The sequence below is a fragment of the Pseudophryne corroboree genome, chromosome 2 (genome assembly GCF_028390025.1).
Source record: "Pseudophryne corroboree isolate aPseCor3 chromosome 2, aPseCor3.hap2, whole genome shotgun sequence".
NCBI classification, from domain to species: domain Eukaryota; kingdom Metazoa; phylum Chordata; class Amphibia; order Anura; family Myobatrachidae; genus Pseudophryne; species Pseudophryne corroboree.
The window spans coordinates 49,176,905-49,192,738 of record NC_086445.1 but is presented as its reverse complement, the minus strand read 5'-3'; the positions used below and the strand labels follow the sequence as shown (position 1 = coordinate 49,192,738).

The 15,834-nt window shown below is 52.0% G+C and overlaps 1 protein-coding gene across 2 annotated transcripts in view; it reads left to right on the top strand.

Annotated features, from left to right (window-relative positions):
* LOC134997274 (antizyme inhibitor 2-like) overlaps positions 1–15,834 on the top strand; it is a 152,396-nt gene that overhangs the window by 17,115 nt on the left and 119,447 nt on the right. Inside the window, exon 1 of one of the 2 annotated variants that reach the window (XM_063951263.1) lies at positions 5,179–5,397. The exons of the other annotated variant lie outside the window; for it this stretch is intronic. The gene's annotated coding sequence lies outside the window, so the exon portion shown is untranslated. Of the gene's footprint in view, positions 1–5,178; positions 5,398–15,834 lie in introns of those variants that run through there. 2 annotated transcript variants of the gene reach the window in all.

The following is a 15,834-nucleotide window of genomic DNA, read 5'->3' as shown; positions in this document are numbered from 1 at the left end:
CCTAGTGACGCCTCTGGATACTGAACTATTTCACAGCCTGCAGCAGCCACCCACAGCCCCAACGGTGAGTCCCTCCAACCATCCTGCCCACTGTATCTATGTCTGCTCACCACTTTACACAACTCCACCCCCTCCACTACTTCCCCCCCTTTCTTCATCAGCTTCCTCACTGGGGACCCTCCCTACCGCCCCGCGTCTCTGTATCCCCTCCCTACCGCCCCGCGTCTCTGTATCCCCTCCCAACCGCCCCGCGTCTCTTTCCCCTACCTACCGCCCCGCGGCTCTCTATCCCCTCCCTACCGCCCCGCGTCTTTCCCCTCCCTACCGCCCCGCGTCTCTCTATCCCCTCCCAACCGCCCCGCGTCTCTTTCCTCTCCCTACCGCCCGCCTCTCTGTCCCTTTCCTACCGCCCCACATCTCTGTCCCCTCCCTACCGACCCGCGTCTCTCTGTCCCCTCCCTACCGCCCCACGTCTCTCTGTCCCCTCCCTACCGCCCCACATCTCTGTATCCACTCCCTACCGCCCGCGTCTCTCTGTCCCCTCCCTACCGCCCTGCGTCTCTCTGTCCCCTCCCTACCGCCCCGCATCTCTCTATCCCCTCCCAACAGCCCCGCGTCTCTCTGTCCCCTCCCTACCACCCCGCATCTCTCTATCCCCTCCCAACAGCCCCGCGTCTCTGTCCCCTCCCTACCGCCCGCGTCTCTCTGTCCCCTCCCTACCGCCCCGCGTCTCTGTCCCCTCCCTACCGCCCCGCGTCTCCCTGTCCCCTCCCTACCGGCCGCGTCTCTCTGTCCCCTCCCTACCGCCCCGCGTCTCTCTATCCCCTCCCAACCGCCCGTGTCTCTCTGTCCCCTCCCTACCGCCCCGCGTCTCTGTATCCCCTCCCTACCGCCCCGCGTCTCTCTATCCCCTCCCAACCGCCCCGCGTCTCTTTCCCCTACCTACCGCCCCGCGTCTCTCTATCCCCTCCCAACCGCCCCGTGTCTCTTTCCCCTCCCTACCGCCCCACGTCTCTTTCCCCTCCCTACCGCCCCGCGTCTCTCTATCCCCTCCCAACCGCCCCGCGTCTCTCTGTCCCCTCCCTACCGCCCCGCGTCTCTGTATCCCCTCCCTACCACCCCGCGTCTCTCTATCCCCTCCCAACCGCCCCGCGTTTCTTTCCCCTACCTACCGCCCCGCGTCTCTCTATCCCCTCCCAACCGCCCCGTGTCTCTTTCCCCTCCCTACCGCCCCGCGTCTCTTTCCCCTCCCAACCGCCCCGCGTCTCTTTCCCCTACCTACCGCCCCGCGGCTCTCTATCCCCTCCCTACCGCCCCGCGTCTTTCCCCTCCCTACCGCCCCGCGTCTCTCTATCTCCTCCCAACCGCCCCGCGTCTCTGTCCCCTCCCTACCGCCCGCGTCTCTTTCCTCTCCCTACCGCCCGCCTCTCTGTCCCTTTCCTACCGCCCCACATCTCTGTCCCCTCCCTACCGACCCGCGTCTCTCTGTCCCCTCCCTACCGCCCCACGTCTCTTTGTCCCCTCCCTACCGCCCCACATCTCTGTATCCACTCCCTACCGCCCGCGTCTCTCTGTCCCCTCCCTACCGCCCTGCGTCTCTCTGTCCCCTCCCTACCGCCCCGCATCTCTCTATCCCCTCCCAACAGCCCCGCGTCTCTCTGTCCCCTCCCTACCACCCCGCATCTCTCTATCCCCTCCCAACAGCCCCGCGTCTCTGTCCCCTCCCTACCGCCCGCGTCTCTCTGTCCCCTCCCTACCGCCCCGCGTCTCTGTCCCCTCCCTACCGCCCCGCGTCTCCCTGTCCCCTCCCTACCGGCCGCGTCTCTCTGTCCCCTCCCTACCGGCCCGCGTCTCTCTATCCCCTCCCAACCGCCCGTGTCTCTCTGTCCCCTCCCTACCGCCCCGCGTCTCTGTATCCCCTCCCTACCGCCCCGCGTCTCTCTATCCCCTCCCAACCGCCCCGCGTCTCTTTCCCCTACCTACCGCCCCGCGTCTCTCTATCCCCTCCCAACCGCCCCGTGTCTCTTTCCCCTCCCTACCGCCCCACGTCTCTTTCCCCTCCCTACCGCCCCGCGTCTCTCTATCCCCTCCCAACCGCCCCGCGTCTCTCTGTCCCCTCCCTACCGCCCCGCGTCTCTGTCCCCTCCCTACCGCCCTGCATCTCCCTGTCCCCTCCCTACCGGCCGCGTCTCTCTGTCCCCTCCCTACCGCCCCGCATCTCTCTATCCCCTCCCAACCGCCCCGTGTCTCTCTGTACCCTCCCTACCGCCCGCGTCTCTCTGTCCCCTCCCTACCGCCCCGCATCTCTATATCCCCTCCCTACCGCCCCGCCTCTACCACCCCGCGTCTCTCTGTCCCCTCCCTACCGCCCGCGTCTCTCTATCCCCTCCCAACCGCCCCGTGTCTCTCTGTCCCCTCCCTACCGCCCCGCGTCTCTGTATCCCCTCCCTACCACCCCGCGTCTCTCTATCCCCTCCCAACCGCCCCGCGTTTCTTTCCCCTACCTACCGCCCCGCGTCTCTCTATCCCCTCCCAACCGCCCCGTGTCTCTTTCCCCTCCCTACCGCCCCGCGTCTCTTTCCCCTCCCTACCGCCCCGCGTCTCTCTATCCCCTCCCAACCGCCCCGCGTCTCTCTATCCCCTCCCTACCGCCCCGCGTCTCTGTCCCCTCCCTACCGCCCTGCATCTCCCTGTCCCCTCCCTACCGGCCGCATCTCTCTATCCCCTCCCAACCGCCCCGTGTCTCTCTGTACCCTCCCTACCGCCCGCGTCTCTCTGTCCCCTCCCTACCGCCCCGCATCTCTATATCCCCTCCCTACCGCCCCGCCTCTACCACCCCGCGTCTCTCTGTCCCCTCCCTACCGCCCCACATCTCTGTATCCACTCCCTACCGCCCCGCGTCTCTATATCCCCTCCCTACCACCCCGCGTCTCTCTGTCCCCTCCCTACCGCCCCACATCTCTGTATCCACTCCCTACCGCCCCGCGTCTCTATATCCCCTCCCTACTGCCCCGCCTCTACCACCCCGTGTTTCTTTGTCCCCTCCCTATCGCCCCACGTCTTTGTATCCACTCCCTACCACCCTGCGTCTCTCTATCCACTCCCTAACGCCCCACGTCTCTCTTTCCCCTCTTTACCGCCCCGCGTCTCTCTTTCCCCTCCCTACCGCCCCGCGTCTCTCTTTCCCCTCCCTACCGCCCCGCGTCGCTGTATCCCCTCCCTAAGGCCCCATGTCTCTGTATCCCCTCCTCCCTACGCCTCTGTATCCCCACCTTACCGCCCCGCTTCTCTCTATCCCCTCCCTATCGCCCCGCGGCTCTCTATACCCTCCCTACCGCCCCGCATCTCTGTATCCCCTCCCTACCGCCCCGCGTCTCTGTATCCCCTCCCTACCACCCCGCGTCTCTGTATCCCCTCCCTATTGCCCCGCGTCTCTCTATACCCTCCCTACCACCCAGCGTCTCTGTATCCCCTCCCTACCGCCCCGCGTCTCTGTATCCCCTCCCTACCGCCCCGCGTCTCTGTATCCCCTCCCTACCGCCCCGCGTTTTTGTATCCCCTCCCTACCGCCCTGCGTCTCTGTATCCTCTCCCTACCCCTCTGCGTCCCATACACGGTCCATACCACCGGCTCTTTGATACCTCCCTGACAAACCCTCACCAGGAGGACAGGAGCCATAACCCCCTGCGGTGCCCCCCATAGTTACCGGTATATTGGTGATGCTCCGCTGTGCTGCCTCCTCCCTATCCCTCACTCGGCAAGCGCAGGGCGCAAGCCCAGCACCGAGCACATGACCGTGCTGTCCATGCCCATTGTCCCTGGGAGCAGCACCAGCCTGCGCACCCTCCTCCTACTGCACCTGAGGGGGGCACGCACATATTGCATGCAGAGGGGACTGGTGCACCTGCGGCCGCGTGGAGACATTGCGTGCGCAACATGTCCGCGTTGCTACACCTGAAGGATGGTACGGTGTAGAAAGAGGACACAGCTGCCTCTGTTCCGCATTGTACCAGCACTTCCCTCTGTGTCTAAGTGTCTAATGACACCATATACCTCTTCATGCGGGCATGTCTATATCACATACATCCTTATCCGTGTCCTATATATTGTTACACATACAATCATATAGTTATAGGTCCGGCACCCACCCCCCACCTGCATCCACCTCCCCCTCCACCCGCAGCATCTACATACTCCCTGCCTCATCTGCCCCCCCCCCCCCCCCCTCGCACCCGCTACATTCTGTACATCGTGCCCTGCAGGCACCGTTAACGCCGTCGCAAGGGCCTACACCCCCTTCACCATCTCAAGCCCTTTCGTCGTGCAATATTTGACCACTGACAAACCTAGGAATGCAGGTAATACTCATACAAATATTGAACCCCAGCAAGGCGTGCAGGGGTTAAGGGGGCGTAGCCCCTTTCGACGATGTGAAGAGCGCCCGTAGGGCGCGATAAATCGCCTAGTTTGTTAATAAATGTGAGAGGGTACAAAAGTTCAATTGTGTGATATAATTCACAGACACACTGGATACAGAGTCAACACAATTAGTAGTAATGAAATGTGAGGTGATTATGCAGAACAAGACAGGAGGTGTCCCGGGCCCTTACAGAGAGGGGGGCCCACCCCTGACTCCTACCGCCAATGCCTGGGGAGCTGCACCAGGCTATAAATCAACAGTAGGCTGATGCACAGGGAGGACTTCTTATAACAAGTCTTTGCTGTGTATCAGCTCTCTGTGAACTGTTCCTGTAGGTCTGCAATGCTAAACCTATATGTAACATCACACTGTATGACATCACATGGGGGTGGAGCAGTGCCGAAGAATGTTTATTTTGGGGGAAGGGGCCCTGACTATTTTGTCAGTCCCAGGCCCCACAATTTCTGATGGTAGCCCTGGTATCAATCATATATTGAGGTACAGTGTCCACAACTTGCACAAGTGCTCAGATAGCTAAGTAGTCCCACGTCCCACGTCTACTGCCCACCTATGTGTGTCAGAGAACAGTGAGAGCAGAGGTGTGGAGAGCTATGGTTGACCCTGGTAGAGGTTCGGGGGCATGGCCTCATTGCGGGAGGCGTGGCCACACTCCCTTATGCAAATGATGGGGTTAATAAATCTTTTCAGTGTCATGAAGTGTTGCTAATGCAGATTTGGAGGGGTGCTATCATGCCCCTCAGAAAGGGGCAAATCCAGAGGGGGGCGTGATAAGTGTGATCGCTCCCACCCTAAACCCCCCACACACAGGCAGAACAGACTGAAGAGCAGCAGCAGATTCCCTGCATCACCACAGCCTAGCCAGCACACAGCAGCACGTGTTAGTACCCGCCTCACCCCGATCTCGGTGGCAGTGGGAGAGAGTGTGGAAAATTGGGCCAGTGATGATGAAAATAAAGGTAATTGCATACCTCCAAACTTTTGATGTTTTGGGGGGGTGTCCCGGCGCTCCCTGAGCAGCTGGACAGTCCCCAGTCTCACGATGATGCACTGGTTATCCAGAGATCACTGGTTAATAAGACTCCCCAACCCCCCACATCCCCCCCACCCGCAGGACACTGCGGCCCGTTGGAGGGACAGTGTCCGAATAGCGGGACTGTCCCACTGTAATCCACAGTTGGGAGGTATGGTAAATGTAAGGGATCTGCTTTTACACAGAGAGCTCATATCTAGTCCCTATTACTAGTAAAAACCATTGCAGGGGGTATGGTTTTACGCAGGTGTAATGAGAGTCTCTGGAAGAGAGTGGAAGGGGAGGGGGAAGGGGAACAGGGAAATGGAGATGGAGGGGGAGGGGCATACTTTCCTACCTGACCCTCTCCATGAGGGAGAAAATGCTCTGTTCCCGGACTTTCCTGGTAATGTATGATTGCCATCACCTGTGGTGAAACACCTTTCTTATCAATTAACTAGCTCACCATAGGCAGGGCTGTTTCTAGCCAATTTGGCTCCCAGTGTGAGATTTAAAAATGTGCCCCCCCATGACATAAAAATATGTGCCCCTTCCCCACACCTAGATAAAAAAAAACTTGCGCGTGCACCCGGCAAGGGGCGTGGCCTCATCTAAATGGGTGTGGCCTCATTTAAATGGGGATGGCCTTGTCTGAAAAGACTACCTCACAATCCAGTTTTTGACCCTGCTCCAACAGATCACGACCACCACAGGGAAAAAAATTCTACCATATTAAGCCCCACACAGTAATGGCCCCTGCACCATATTATGCCACACACCGCAATGCCCTTGATACATTAAATCCCCACACTACGGCAGGCAAGAGTCCCCATTACCGCTCTTCGACCCTCCTCACCAGTCGCTCCTCGCGCCGGCCTTTCCCTCTTCCTAACTTGGATCCCCCTCTGTACTCCGCTCGGGGGGGGGGAGTTTCGCGGAGTGACGGGGTTGCGTTGTGACGTAACGACGCAACCGCGTCATTCCGTGAAACTCCGCCCCCCCGGGTTACTCGGGGAGAAATAGGAGGGGGAAGCAGGGAGCCACAGATAGTGCCACGGCGGGCGCCCAGTGCGGTTGCACTGCTCGCCTGCCCCAAGAAACGGCCCTGACCATAGGTGATGGCAATCATACATTACCAGGAAAGTCCAGGAACAGAGCGTTTTCTCCCTCATGGAGAGGGTCAGGTAGGCAAGTATGGGGAGGGGAGTAGATCATTTTAGTATGTTTGCTGCATAGTATGAGGTGTTTTTTTTTTTAAAGGATAATCAATGTATGCAGGGTGATCCCAAATATTTGGGCAGCAATTACAATAGGAAAAACAATTAGATATAGGCAACAAAAAAACATGTATTGGTAAGTAAAATGTTTGTATACTTTGTATACTTATCAGAGTATTTTGCAATCTATCCTGGTCCTGTGCACAGGACTCAGAGACTCCTTCCTTAAACGCACGTCTCACCGACTGAGGTTTGTTCACCAAGTGATAATGGTCGACACACAAATGGTCAACACATTTTCTTTTCAGACGTTTTCCTCAAATTTGCTTGATTTACAGTACTACAGATGTAGCCACCTTTATCTTGACTGGCTGAGGCGTTTGTCCCGATCGAGCATACGCAGCGTAGGGAGGCGCGCCTAGTCACAGAGAGGCGTACCTAATCGCACGGAGGCAGACAGAGCGTTTGGCGTTACCTTTACGTGTAATACCTGCGATCATCCACCAGATGTCGCTTTTTACAATCACCACTGAGCATGCGTGTGGTCTCCCGTAAAATACAATACTAAAATATATAATAAGGACTACTTTACTAAGGCGTCTCATTACGCTGCATACAGTAAATACTCATTACGCTGCATTATTTAATACAGTATATACGATACAGACACAGATAGTACAGCATACAGTATATGATCCATCTACAGTACTTTATGAATATGTGAGCGTCCAAGTCCCGCAGACAAAACAACAGAAAACCAGTAGTGTACACTGTCGCAAATGGACGTGTTAGAAGTTCACTATTGCCTCTTGAGATTAGGAATTTTGTACAGTATGTTAGCGTCCTAATCCTGTAGTCATTACAGCATAATCAAAACCAATGGATTTATTCATCTGTCTGCGGCGAAGTGGTGAAGTGTTCCGCTTCCTATACTCAGAGTCCTGAGTTCGATTCCTAAAGTACAAATGCATGTTAGTTTTTTCCAGACACTTTATTATTTTTTTTATTCACATAAACCAGGGCAAAGCTGCAGGAGCGGTTCTACTGTTAAGGTTCTATGCACCGTACAGTACACATACAATTCTATAGCAGGGCAGACTCAATTGAAATGGCTACCGCCTGTGTCTCCTCGCCCAATGGAGGCCCTCGGCTATGGAGCAAGTAACAGCACAGATTTGGTAGGTCACGGGGCAATGCTGAAGGAGCGTCAGAATCCCCTAGCTAAAATACACAGGGGGGATAGGGATAAGTGAGGTCTTTGCGCATAACGATACACCGCAAAGTTCCCCATGGTTTTGATTATGCCTTTTCTTTGAACACAGTATTTTCCACTGCCTCACCCTACCCCCATCCCACTTTCCCCTTCCCCCCCTGGGAGCCTGCAAAGTACATGCAGTAGACAGGGAGGGAGTTCGGATCAGGTTACAAGACATGTGCAACAGTATACTACTGTATGTAGGAAAATCCACCGCCCACTCTGATTTATGTGAAACCTGTGTGCACCCTTCCATTGAATGTATAACAAAGAAAAATAATAATAATAAAGTGAATGTTACAGGAACACATTAAAAAAAGGTTGGCACTTCCTTCCCATTGGTGTTGGTTTATGCCTTAGGGGACTCGGGCGTTAATACTTGTATTTCAAAAGCACAGTGTTTTCCACCGCCTCTCCCTACCCCCATCGTCCTTCCCCCCTGGGAGCCTGCACAGGTCATGCAGTGGACAGGGAGGGAGTTCAGGTCAGGTACAATACACAAATGCTGACGATCTACAGTACTGTGTTGCTCAGTTAGTTGCGTTGGAATACACTAATTTATACTCATTACCGCTGTGTATTTGTATATAGCGGAATGAATCGCTGCTGCAGATTTACTTTGATTTATGTGAAACCTGTGTGCACCCTTTCATTGAATGTACAACAAAGAAAAAAAATAATAAAGTGAATGTCACGGGAACATAGAAAAAAAAAGGTTGGCACTTTGTGACTCTCAGCATGGGAGGTGGGAGCCTTCATCACTAGGTTGGTATGGAAGGGGAGACAATTAGCTACCGGAGGGTACCAACCCCAAGTTTCTGTGACCCCCACAAGGCTCATGGCAAGCGTCGGAACCTATGGTGGGTCTGAATTAACGGTCCCATTATAGTCTATGGGAAAATGGGTCCACTTTGCGTACTGATATCTCTGGTTCTGGGTGTCCCAGAGACTCAGGACTGGTACCATACAAAAGAGGAGACTCTTGGCTTTCGGGGCAGACCAACCACTAGTTTATGTGACACTGGAAAAGGAAACGGGAAGCAACCGTGTTTCGAGTCCCCTCCAGTTGTCCGCCTAGCTTGCACAGGATACAGGGTTTCTGGCTAGATAGAAAATACTGTACAGAAATGCTAAGCATGGTAATTTGACATCCAGGAACATAGGGAGGAGTTTTTATCTCACTCCATTATACTTAGAAAAATTACACTTGCCACTGTACGTTACAAGCTGTTTGTGCTAATTAGTACACTAGTAGAACATACTGTACAGAGATACTAAGGACAGTGATTTGGCATCCACGAACTTAGGGAGGAGCTTTTATCTCTCTCCATTGTAATCTTTCTAAGTATAATGGAGAGAGATAAAGCTCCTCCCTAAATTCCTGGGTGCCAAATAACCGTCTTTAGTATCTCTGTATAGTATTTTCAATTAGGGTACTAATTAGCACGGACAGCTTGTAAAGTACAGCGGCAAGTTTAATCTTTCTATGTAAAATGGAGAGAGATAAAAGCTCCTCTGGAAGTTCCCAGATGCCAAATCACCATTCTTAGTATCTCTGTACAGTATGTTCTACTAGTATACTGATTAGCACGAACAGCTTTTAACTGGATGCCAAATCACCATACTTCGTATCTCTGTACAGTATGTTCTATTAGGGTACTAATTAGCACGAACAGCTTGTAACGTACAGCGGCAAGTTTAATCTTTCTATGTATAATGGAGAGAGATAAAAGCTCCTCAATAAGTTCCTGGATACAAAATCACCATACTTAGTATCTCTGTACAGTATGTTCTATTAGGGTACCAATTAGCTGTTTGTGCTAATTAGTACCCTAATAGAAAATACTATGCAGAGATACTAAGGATGGTGATTTGGCAACCAGGAACTTAGGGAGGAGCTTTTATCTCTCTATATTATACATAGTAAGATTAAAATTGCCACTGTACGTTACAAGCTGTTTGTGCTAATTAGTACCCTAATAGAAAATACTATGCAGAGATACTAAGGATGGTGATTTGGCAACCAGGAACTTAGGGAGGAGCTTTTATCTCTCTATATTATACATAGTAAGATTAAAATTGCCACTGTACGTTACAAGCTGTTTGTGCTAATTAGTACCCTAATAGAAAATACTATGCAAAGAAACTAAGGATGGTGATTTGGCAACCAGGAACTTAGGGAGGAGCTTTTATCTCTCTTTATGCCTTTGAGGACTCGGACGCTCGCATTTGTAAAGTACGGTATTTTCCACCGCCTCCTGCTAGCCCTCCATTCCCATTATGCATTAGCGAACTCAGATGCTCATGTATTTTAAAAGCACAGTGTTTATACATTGTCCTGTACATTCCAGTGACGTGCGGTGAGGTCAGGGCCTGGGGAGGCACTGCAGCTAAACCCCCCCCCCCCCCCCCCCCGAAAAAAAAAGTGCAGTCCCCCCACACCACTAAAACCAGCACCAGGCAGAACCAGCCAGGGGGGATAATGCCATAGCAGGGGAGACACTCAGTGTGGGGTCCCCCTGCCATGCCATTAAACACCCCCCAAACCAGTCAGCCCAGGGCTGGAATTCCTCGGAAAGTGGGGCCCCCAAAAAATCTAAATGGGGTCCCCCCTCCCGAGCAACAACCAGCACTGGGCTGATAGCCCAGTGCTATGCCCCGCACCCCTGGTGGCGGTGGGTGCGGGGTTCATTGTATGTTCTGTTCTTTACAGGTGGCCTACAGATCCCAGCAAGCCTGCCCCAGCATGCTGGCACTTGGAGAACCACAAGTGCCAGCATGCCCGGACATAAAGGGCCCGCTGGCACCTGTAGTCCACCTGCAAAGAATAGTAATATTGTTCTTTACAGGTGGCCTACAGGTCCCAGCAAGCCTGCCCCAGCATGCTGGCACTTGGAGAACCACAAGTGCCAGCATGCCCGGACATAAAGGGCCCGCTGGCACCTGTAGTCCACCTGTAAAGAAAATATTGAAAAAAAACCACAACACATTCTTTAAAAAATCCTTTATTAAACTGGGTCTTCACCTGGGGGCGGCGGCCTTTAAGCTCTTTTGCATGGCCGCCGCCTTCCCAGGGCTTCCGGCGTCTTCACCTGGGGGGGCGCCACCTCCCCAGGGCTTCTGGGGTCTTGCTCCGGCGTCTTCACCTGGTGGGCGGCGGCTGCTAAGCTCTTTTGCATAGCCGCCGCCCATCCAGGACTTCCACGACGTCTTCACCTGGGAGGCGGCGGCCTTTAAGCTCTTTTGCATGGCCGCCGCCTTCCCAGGACTTCCAGCAGCTTCACCTGGTGGGCGGCGGCTGCTAAGCTCTTTTGCATAGCCGCCGCCCATCCAGGACTTCCACGGCGTCTTCAGTCTTCAGGAGCTCTTCTCCGCTCCTCCTCCGCCGTCGGACTGACAGCCGCTGCCTCGCGCTGACTTATATAAGTCAGCGGGAGGGGGTGGGGCGATGACGCGCGAGCCGTGATTGGCTCGCGGCGGCCATCTTGAATTTCAAAAATGACGCTGAGGCGCCATTTTTTAAACTGGTACCGCTCCGCTGCCAAACTCTGCAAGATAAAGGTAAATTTCCGCCGCCCGCACCACCGCCGCATCCCGCCACCTGCAACAATGCCGCATCCAGCCGCCCGCACCTCCTCCGCCAGCGTTGCACACACAGTGATTGACAGCGGATCCAGTGATGGATCCGCTGGCCAATCACTGTGGCCTCACTGACAGGGACGTGCTTTCATAGGTTGAAAGCACGTCCCTGTATGAAAGCGGCACCTCTAATGGTGCCGCTTTCCCATATATTTTCAATGGCTTGGCCCATGGCTTGTCCCCGCCCGTGCCCGCCCCCCGCTCCCATACCTTTCCCCAGAGACAACGGGAGGCACCACGATCGGTGCCTCCCAAACACATACAGAGGGGAGCAATGCAAAGAATAATATTAAGAAGATATATATGACACAGAATATGTGTCATATGTGTCAGGTCCGGGTGTTTTTGTGAATCCGTTAACCTGGAACCAACCACAGGGGGAGGTGCTGGGGTATGAAGAAAACAGGGAGGACGAAGGAAGTTCCGTTTCATATATTTATTAAAGTAACAATTCAGTAAGGAGTTAAATGACTAGTTGTTAATCATCATTATACTGAAGTATTGCAGGAATGACAGAAATAATATGCAAGAGAAAACTCAGAAATAAATAAAAGAAATGTTCATGGAAACATATGCAAAAACAAGCTGAAGAATAAATGTTGAATTGTCCAAATATAAACAGGCTTTGATGCTGAACTGCAGATTGTGTTTAACTGGTTAATGCAGACATGGAGAATTAACTGTAAGAATTTGCAATGGAGTTTTAAGAGTTAACTGAGAGACTGTGAAGAATTATCCTTGTAATGACAACATAGAAAAAGTACTGAATTGGGTTACTTGCGGGTTCCGGAGATCACTGTGAAACTGTAGTAGATGGCGAGGTGATGAATGGGTTAAATGCAGAGTTGAACAAACGAACAGCTGAGGGAATTGGAATCCTCCAGACTTTGTATGATAGGCAGACAGACAAGGTAACCTCATGCAGGACACTGGGAATCCAAGTGTTTCCAATAGGTGTGCAATTGACTGATAGCACAATGGAGAGCCGGTAGATCTTTGGCAGTGAAGGCTGCAAAACGGACCTCTGGGAACGGAGGCGATATCTGGACCACGGGAATCACACAGGAATGCACGGAGAGAGTTCAGAGCTAGAGCACAGCTTTGATACAACAAAGCACTGGCCCAGAGTGACATAATCCCAGCCTACTTAAAGGCAGCACAAGCACGGGATTGGCTTACACCTGCCCACAGGTGTTTTCACAAGTGCTCAGTATTAGCTATTTGGTCTCCAACATGGCCACCTCCTATACAGCAGACACACCGCAGTGCCTTAGGCCATTTGGTCCCCGCACTCACAGTTCCCAGACTCTGCATTACCTGTGCCATTGATCACGCCGTGTCTCCACACGGGCGCACAGCACCGCGAGCAACCGCACTGGCAACGGATGAACCCCAGAACCCGCAAAGGTGAGAGACCGGTTCGTGACAGTACCCCCTCTTCTACGGGTGGTCTCCGAACACCTTTGAACCTTGTCAGGATTTTTGAAGAAGTATTTCTGTACCAGTCTTGGAGCATGAACATCTTCAGAGAAAACCCAGGATCTCTCCTCCGGGCCGTAACCCTTCCAGTCGACCAGAAACTGTAAACGTCCATATCGGGAACGTGAGTCCACAATCTCTTTAACTTCAAATTCCTCATTCTGCAAAGAGTGAACTTTAGGAGATTTGGACTGGGTAGTACGGAACTTATTGAGAATCAAAGGCTTCAGTAAAGATGTATGAAAGGCGTTAGGAATTCTCAAAGACGGTGGCAGCTTGACTTTGTATGACACAGGGTTGAGTACCTTTACAATGGGAAATGGACCAATAAACCTGGGAGCAAATTTCTTAGAAGGAACTTTGAACTTGAGATTGCGCGTAGAAATCCAAACTTGGTCTCCCACTTTGTAATTCGGTACAGCTTTACGTTTTTTATCTGCAAAAGATTTATAACGAGCGGAAGTTTTGACCAAGGACTTACGTACACAACTCCAGATGCTAGATAGACGTTGAAGCTCTTGATCTGCCGCTGGGACCTCTAGGGCTGGCAATGGATGAAACTCTGGCACACGAGGATGAAAGCCGAAGTTAATATAAAAGGGCGTAGATTCTGAAGATGAATGGAAGAGATTATTATGAGCAAATTCTGCCAATGGAAGGTAGTCAACCCAGTCATCCTGTGAGGACGATATATATAGCCGGAGAAATGTTTCAAGGTCTTGGTTGACTCTCTCAGTTTGTCCATCTGTCTGAGGATGATATGCAGAAGAAAAGTTCAACTTGACATTTAAAGATGAACAAAGCGACCTCCAAAACTTGGCCACAAACTGTGTTCCCCGATCAGAAACAATTTCTCGAGGAAGGCCATGCAACTTGAAGATTTCAGAGATGAACAATCTGGCTAGTAAAGGGGCTGATGGTAACCCAGTTAATGGAATGAAATGTGCCATTTTCGAAAATCGATCCACTATCACCCAAATGGTATTTCGCCCTTTTGATGGAGGTAGATCGGTCACGAAATCCATTGAGATATGAGTCCATGGTTGTTTGGGTATGGATAGTGGATGTAACAAACCTGGTGGAGAACTTCTTGGACTCTTATGTTGGGCACATTTAGGACATGCTGCTATAAACTCTTGGACATCGGCTTTGAGACGTGGCCACCAATAAGACTGTTGAATAAACTTGAGAGTCTTTAGAACCCCAGGATGACCCATGAAGGAAGAGGAGTGAGCCCAGGTAAGCAGCCGTTTTCGAAGACTTGTGGCGACAAAGGTCTTGTCAGGCGGAGGAACTGGAGAGGTTCGAGTCATTAAAAAGGACCTAGGATTCACAATGGCTTGATTCGTGGTAGCATCATTTAATTCAGAAGAAGCAAAGGACCGGGAAAGAGCATCTGCCTTTTTGTTCTGAGACCCTGGACGATAGGTGAGTTTGAAATCAAATCGTGAGAAGAAAAGCGCCCATCGGGCTTGTCGTGGATTCAAACACTGAGCTGACTGCAGATACAGAAGATTCTTATGATCAGTATAAACTGTAATGCGATGTTGAGCTCCTTCTAGAAGGTATCTCCACTCCTCAAATGCCAACTTGATGGCAAGTAACTCTTGCTCACCGATTGCATAATTACGTTCTGCCGGGAGGAACTTACGGGAGAAATATCCGCAGGGATGGACCTTTTTATCTTCAAAGACTTGTGACAACACAGCTCCTACTGCTTCTGTAGATGCATCCACCTCTAGTAGAAAGGGACGATTCAGATCAGGCTGTCGAAGAATGGGGGCTGACACAAAGGCTTGCTTTAAATCAGAGAAGGCTTTGATTGCTTCTGAAGACCAGTTCGTAGGATTTGCTCCCTTACGAGTTAGGGCTGTGATGGGAGCAGCTAACGTAGAATAATTCTTAATGAATCTCCTATAGAAATTAGCAAAGCCGAGAAATCGCTGAATCCCCTTGAGAGTTGTAGGAGTGGACCAATCTCGGATAGCTTGTACCTTACCGGGATCCATACATAGCTCTGATCCAGAAATGATGTAACCAAGGAACGGTATGGAAGATACTTCAAAAGTGCACTTCTCTAACTTACAATAAAGTTGATTTTTCCTCAGACGTGTCAGTACCTCTTTAACTTGGTGACGGTGAGACTTTATATCCCTAGAGAATATTAGGATATCATCCAGGTACACTACTAGACACTTGTAGAGAAGATCACGAAAAAGTTCATTCACATAGCTTTGAAAAACTGCAGGTGCATTACAAAGACCGAAAGGCATTACAAGGTATTCGTAATGCCCATCCCGGGTATTAAAAGCAGTCTTCCACTCGTCCCCTTCTCGGATGCGGATTAAATTGTAGGCCCCTCGGAGATCCAGTTTTGTAAACACAGTAGCTCCTTTTACCCGGTCAAATAATTCTGGAATTAAGGGTAATGGATACTTGTTTTTCACAGTGATCTCATTGAGTCCACGGTAATCTATGCATGGTCGTAACCCACCGTCCTTCTTCTTAACGAAAAAGAATCCGGCTCCTGCAGGTGAAGAAGATGGTCTGATAAATCCTTTGGTTAGATTTTCTTGTATATAATCAGACATAGCTTGCGTCTCTGGGATGGATAGCGGATAAATTCGTCCCCTAGGAGGTGTTTTACCCGGAACCAGGACAATTGGGCAGTCCCATTCGCGATGAGGAGGTAGAGAGTCTGCTGCTTGTTTACTGAAAACATCCGCAAAGGATTGATACACCGGAGGTAGGTCGGGAAGGCTGATTGACCGGAGAGGTACAATTGAGGCTAAAC